Genomic DNA, 7,103 nt, shown 5'->3' on the forward strand with positions numbered 1-7,103 from the left:
ATTCACTAGACTCTGGGGTGGTCCCGGTGGATTGGAAATTAGCAAACGTGACACTACTGTTTAAAAAAAGAGGTAGGCAGAGAGCGGGTAATTATAGGCCAGTGAGCTTAACTTCAGTAGTAGGGAAGATGCTGGAATCTATCATCAAGGTAGAAATTGCGAGGCATCCGGATAGAAATGATCCCATTGGGCAGACGCAGCATGGGTTCATAAAGGGCAGGTTGTGCCAAACTAATTTGGTGGAGATTTTGGGAACATTACCAGTGCGGTAGATAACGGGGAGCCAATGGATGTGGTATATCTAGATTTCCAGAAAGCCTTTGACAAGGTGCCACACAAAAGGTTGCTGCATAAGATAAAGATGCATGGCATTAAGGGTAAAGTAGTAGCATGGATAGAGGATTGGTTAATTAATAGAAAGCAAAGAGTGGGGATTAATGGGTGTTTCTCTGGTTGGCAATCAGTAGCTAGTGGTGTCCCTCGGGGATCAGTGTTGGGCCCACAATTGTTCACAATTTACATAGATGATTTGGAGTTGGGGACCAAGGGCAATGTGTCCAAGTTTGCAGATAACACTAAGATGAGTGGTAAAGCAAAAAGTGCAGAGGATACCGGAAGTCTGCAGAGGGATTTGAATAGGTTAAGTGAATGGGCTAGGGTCTGGCAGATGGAATACAATGTTGACAAATGTGAGGTTATCCATTTTGGTTGGAATAACAGCAAACGGGATTATTATTTAAATGATAAAATATTAAAGCATGCTGCTGTGCAGAGACCTGGGTGTGCTAGTGCATGAGTCGCAAAATGTTGGTTTACAGGTTCAACAGGTGATTAAGAAGGCGGATGGAATTTTGTCCTTCATTGCTAGAGGGATGGAGTTTAAGACTAGGGAGGTTATGTTGCAATTGTGTAAGGTGTTAGTGAGGCCACATCTGGGGTATTGTGTTTAGTTTTGGTCTCCTTACTTGAGATAGGACATACTGGCACTGGAGGGTGTGCAGAGGAGATTCACTAGGTTCCAGAGCTGAAAGGGTTGGATTACGAGGAGAGATTGAGTAGACTGGGACTGTACTCGTTGGAATTTAGAAGGATGAGGGGGGATCTTATAGAAACATATAAAATTATGAAGGGAATACACAGGATAGATGCGGGCAGGTTGTGTTGCTTGTTCTGGTGAGTGCGCTTTACACTTAATTGGCTCTGTTTTATTATGTAGCTTTAGAGTCGCCAGATATCCTTATGATACCACCACGAGGTTCAAGTTCAAGTTCAGATCAATGACTCAATACACCAATTAGTAATGTTCAAATCAAAACACGTTTATTAATACACAGTTATTCACTACTCATGCAAACAATACTAAAAGACTAGGCTATTCCTACCACTAACAGGCCAGTACTTATCTGGATCAGGGAACCCGCTGGGTCAGGGAACACTGGCCTCTTGCTCGATCCTGAGTCTGCAGGCTTCCAGCTGGTACGGACTAAGGGGTCAGGAGCGTCTATCTCATAGCGTGCGTTGACTGGACACTTACTTGATGGTGCAGCAGTTGGCCAGGCCTCTCCTTCTTACGGTCAAGTTCTTCGAGAGCTGGTAAGATGTTCTGCTGGGAGGGCCGGCTAAGAGAGCGAACTGACCTTGGGGACTCTATCTTATAGTCCTCAGGGGCTTTGCGCCTTTTGGGCGGACCCCGAGCTTACTTCCAATCGATTGGATCCCATACAAATCGATTGGTTTGAATTCTCCAATACTGGGGCTGTTTCCCGATCGCTGGGCGGTCCTTGGGTGCCCGTTTGCTTCTTTTGTCTTGGACTCTTGCTGGCGCCGAGGAGTCTAGCTTTACTTCGATCACCTTTGATTGTTGCTATTGTGCCCGGGAACCGCTCATTAATATGCATGGCTGCTGGTTTCAGTGCTGTCTGCTTTCTTTGCAGGCAGAATACCCAGGAAAAGTCTGCAAACTGCCTGTTTCTCTGGGATTGTCCGATTTTCCCTGCGTTCCTTGTGTTTCTCCATTTTAACTTGGGAAGTGGCCAACTCAGGTGGTTACAGTTTCCAATGGCAGGTGAAAGCAGAACTAGGGGGCATAGCCTCAAAATAAGAGGAAGTAGATTTGGGACTGAGTTGAGGAGGAACTTCTTCACCCAAAGGGCTGTGAATCTATGGAATTCCTTGCCCAGTAAAGCAGTGGAGGCTCCTTCATTGAATGTTTTTAAGATAAAGATAGATAGTTTTTTGAAGAATAAAGGGATTAAGGGTTACGGTGTTCGGGCCAGAAAGTGGAGCTGAGTCCACAAAAGGTCAGCCATAATCACACTGAATGGTGGAGCAGGCTCGAGGGGCCAGATGGCCTACTCCTGCTCCTAGTTCTTATCTCCTCTCCTTCTGCCATTTCTGTCTCCCTGAGGCAGTTTACTTTACCTGCCTGTGGAAGGCTGGAGTCAGTGTCCTTACACAGGCTTGCCGCCCTCAACACTGTCTCCTTAAACCCTTCACTCAGGCCTGCAGCCTGCTCCATGGTCCCTTTTAAAACCTTACTTGATCCTTATGTTGGCCTCACACTGGCAGCAAGCCATTTCAGAATGCAGGGGGACAGAGTTAGCTGTTTCCCCTATGGTTTCCACATCGACAGGAGCCTTCTCACCTCCCTGTTCCTGTGCCCGCGCTCCCCTTTTGTTCTTTCCTGCCCTTGTGGGATCAAACAACTTACACTGGTTTGATGTGGAACCATTTGACTCTACGGGGGAGTTGGATGGCATACACCATCGGACTAGCTTTATCCACTATGCTATATGGGCCTGCATACAAGGATTCGAAAGACCCTACCTGAGCATAACTCCTGACCATTACCTGGTCACTCACTGCCCACTCGCGGTGTGTGCGAGGTTCTAACAGTAGCTTATTCCTTTGGTGCTGGGCCCCATATTACTGGCAGCTTGCCAGTTAATCTGTTGAGCTGCTCAAACAGCCTTTTTGCAAACTTGTCCCTGTTTACCTCCCTCAACTGTCCTTCTGTAAGGGCTGGGACCATGACATGGACGGGGGTCCTCATAACCCATCCCGTCATGAGCTAATGTGGGGAGCACCCCGTACTCCTAGACTGGCTGGCCCTGATCCCCATAAGCGCTAAGGGCAAAACCTCCATCCACCTGTTGGGTGAATCACCGGTTTCTTTCCTTATCCTTTGCTTAATGGTCCGGTTTTACCATTCGACTGGGCCTGAGGACTGGGGGTTATAAGCCACATGCCTTTTGGCTTTTATGCCCAGTACTTTAAGTGTCGCCTGCATAACTTGATCTGTAAAGTGGCTCCCCTGATCCGACTCCACAAACTGCAGGAGACCCCACCTGGAGAACACTTCTCTAACCAGAATTTTTGCTGTGCCCAAGGCAGTGGCTGTTCGGCAGGGGAAGGCTTCTACCCACTTCGAGAACACATCTACCAGCACTAAACAGTACTTGTAACCTCCCTGTGCGGTTGGAAGGGGTCCTATGTAATTGATCTGTACCCCCCTGATGTGTCCCATAGATACCTTCCTCTTCTGGGGATCAGGGTTGTTTGCTGTGCAAAACAGACAGCCCACACAAAAGTCACGGATGTCCTCCCTAATACCTGGCCACCATCCTGCCATCCCCACACATTGCCAGGTGGTCTCTGGTCTGGGGTGCCCCCCCCCTGTGCCCTCATGGGCTAGCTTCAAAAACTCTTTTCTGTCTAGGGAAGGCACTACCCATTTATCCCCCTTAAAAAGCATGCCTTCCGTTACAGCTACATCTACAGCCTCGTACGGACCCTCTACCTTTTCCTGCCTGCGGATAGCAGTCAGGGTAGCCTTCAGGATGGGATCCTGCACCTGGACCGCACCAAGGTCTGGGGCCAAAACCAACCCTGGGCCCCCCTTCTCCTGAGGCCCCCTAACCACAGCTACCTACCTGCCCTTCCTCATAGAGGTCCCAAGTCACACCGGTCTAGCTCCCTATTTGGCCAATTGATCTGCTCGCTGATTCCCCTCGTTCCGTGGCTCCGCTTTGGAGTGGGCTTTTACTTTATGGATGTACCTATCCCCACCCTCCCCTACTGCTGCTACAATCTTTACTAGCAGGGGTTTACTTGTCAAAGCTTCCCGTCCAGGAAGTGTACCCCCGGCGGGACCAGATAGCCAGGTACTTGGTGCATGAATTGCACATAAACATGCTGTCTGAGCAGATGGTGTATGGAGTGGGGAAACGTTCGGGGTGGGTGACCACATACATTACTGCTACTAGCTCTGCCTGCTGAGCACTTAACGTATGGGGGAGTTTAAGGGCTAAGGCTATCCCTGCCTCAGGGTCCCATATCCCACAGCCTGTGAGCCTCGTGCCCTCAGAAACTGTGTTCGACCCGTCCACATAAATCTCCCTGCCTGTGGGATGCAAGCCTGCCCTAAACCCCAAGTCAACGTCCCATACCCCTTCTACTGAGCATCAGTGCAGCTCCCCTGGGTATATCACATTGGCTGCAAGCTGGGGCTCGCATAGCCCCTTAACTTGCAGTGCCATTTGAGAGAGGAGGAAAGTCCAGCGGGTGGCTCTCACGCTGCTCACCGTCCCATCTTTAACTCTACCGTCTAACAACATTTGGGTCGGGGTATTGTGTGTTAGCAGAGTGTTGGGGGACATTCTTATAAAGACCTGTACCCTCTTCACTGCCCAGTGTGTGACAGTGGTGTCGCTCACAGTTGGAGTATGCCCTCTCCACCTCTATGAGGACCCTGGAGATATAAACTACTGACCTTAACCTGCCATGCTGTTCCTGGAGCAGCACTGCACTCAGACTGTCACTGCTGGCTGCTACATCCAGGAAATATTCACCTTTGGGATCGATGGCTCCCAGGGTTGGTGCTCTTTGTAGGTCCTGTTTTAATTGGACAAAGGCAGTTTCACACTGCTCGTCCAATTCCCACTCAACTCCTTTACGTAAGAGTCTGAGCAAAGAGGCTGCTGTAGCAGCATAGTCCTCTATGAAATCCCTACAATAGCCTGTGACCCCGAAGAAAGATCTCACACTCCCCCTACGTTGGTGGGGACAGGGAGTTCCTGCACTACCTGCCTCCGTGCCTCATCGATGGCCCTTTCTCCTGCTCTTATTGTCAGCCCCAATAATTTTACTTCCCTTAACCCTATCTGTGCTTTCTTAGGGTTAACCTTGAAACCGCTTTTACAGAGCAGCTCCAGCAGTTCACTGACTAAGGGGCCGTGCTCTTCACCAGTGTCTGTGAACAGCAGCACATCATTTACATACTGGATGATCCTGTGGGACTCACTAAACCCTTTTAAACAATCTGCAGTGCACTGATGGAAGATACTGAGGCTGTTATGAAAACCCTTGGGGAAGGCAATTCCAAGAAAATTGTTGCCCCTTAAAGGTGAAGACGAATTTGTACCCTGCTTTACTAACGATCCCAAAGCTATTTCCAAATCTGCTTCAGCTTCCCTGGGGAAACTATACTGCTTCTGCGGCCTAGACATGGGATCCCCATCTATCCTAACCTCTGTCCTCGTGACCCTCCAACAGTCATGCTTGTGGGTGGAAAATGCAGCGGGATTTTGCTGTACGTACCCTTGATATTCTGCCGGGGTGTTTTTAACTCGGGACTCTAAATCGTAACACTCCTTTGGCTTTACTGTGCACAGAGCCCCCCTTCCCAGCGCTTCCTCTATGATCATCATCTCCCTCTCAGCCCCCTCACCTGGGGCGCGATTCTCCGATCCCCACAGTGGTGTGCCGGCGTGCCGAGTTTTACGACAGGCCGCTCGGAGATTTGCTGCTCGCCGTTTCTAACGGTCGAGCGGCAATTCTCCGGCCCGGATGGGCCGAGCTGCCTGCCCAATCCGACCGGTTCACGCCGGCGCCAACCACACCTGGTCGCTGCCAGCGTGAACAGCGTGCAAACTCTGCGTGTGCGGCCTGTGGGGTTGGGGAAGAAGGATCGAGCACCAGGGCGGTGCTCAGGAGGGGTCTGGCCCGCAATCAGTGCCCACCGATCGGCGGGCCAGCATCTCTAAAGGATGCACGCTTTTTCCTCCACCACCCCGCAAGATCAATCCTCCATGTCTTGCGGGGCGCCCGCGGGGAGGATGGCAACCTGCGCATGCGCGGGTGAAGTCATTTAGGCGCCGCTGGCCGCGTCATTTATGCGCCGCCGCTTTGACGCGGGCGCCAAGGCACGGCACGCAAAATTGACGCGGCACCACTCCTAGCCCCCTGAGGTTGGGAGAATAGTGGGCGAGGAGCGGCCTCCGACACTGGAATGAAATATTCCGGTTTTCACTCCGGCGTCGGCACTTAGTCTCCCATTGGGAGAATCGCGCCCCTGCTATGCCCCAGAGACAATGGTTTCTCAGGTCCACTAAGACCTGATGCGCCACTATAAAGTTGGGGCCTCCCCTTCCCTGCCTGCTCCCAACTCATCAGGACACACTTCCACTGAGCCTGGAGTGCTCCTAACCAAATGGACAGAGGGACAGAGAAAAACCCAGTCTTCTTGTTCCCTGTGAAACTGACAAGACTGTATGGCACCCTGCTGGATAGAGGGGATGCTCCGGGATTGTCCATGTGGACTATTGTGCTGGAAGCACCTGTGTCCAGCAGGTAACTCCCGACCACATCCTGCACCTCTATTCTGACCCACTGTCGCCTGCACGGGTCATATTCTAAGGGAAATAAATAGGTGGGCTGTTTTGAGGGTAGTCATAAGGGTCTCTGAGGTATGGATACTGGTGCACCCTGGCCTGTTGCCATGGCTACCTGTCCTGATTCTACTGCTTTAGATTGTACAAATGATAATAAATCCTTCAGATTTATCATCTCCAATCCCTGTTCCCCTAACGTTGGTGTTGAGGTTATCACTGCAGGAGCCCTCTCCTCAACTTGCTTCTTTGGGCTCTTACAATCCCTCTTGAAGTGTCCAGGTTTCCCACATCCATAGCACCCCAGTCTTTTGTCTGGGATTCTGCTGCCTTCCTGTTTCCACTCCCTTCTCTTTGGGAGTGCTGGTGGAATCTCGTGCACCCTTCCCTTGGAGGGCTTTTCCTCATCCCTTTCCCCATTCCGGTATGCCAGGG

The sequence above is a fragment of the Scyliorhinus canicula genome, chromosome 12 (assembly GCF_902713615.1).
Source record: "Scyliorhinus canicula chromosome 12, sScyCan1.1, whole genome shotgun sequence".
Lineage (NCBI taxonomy): Eukaryota > Metazoa > Chordata > Chondrichthyes > Carcharhiniformes > Scyliorhinidae > Scyliorhinus > Scyliorhinus canicula.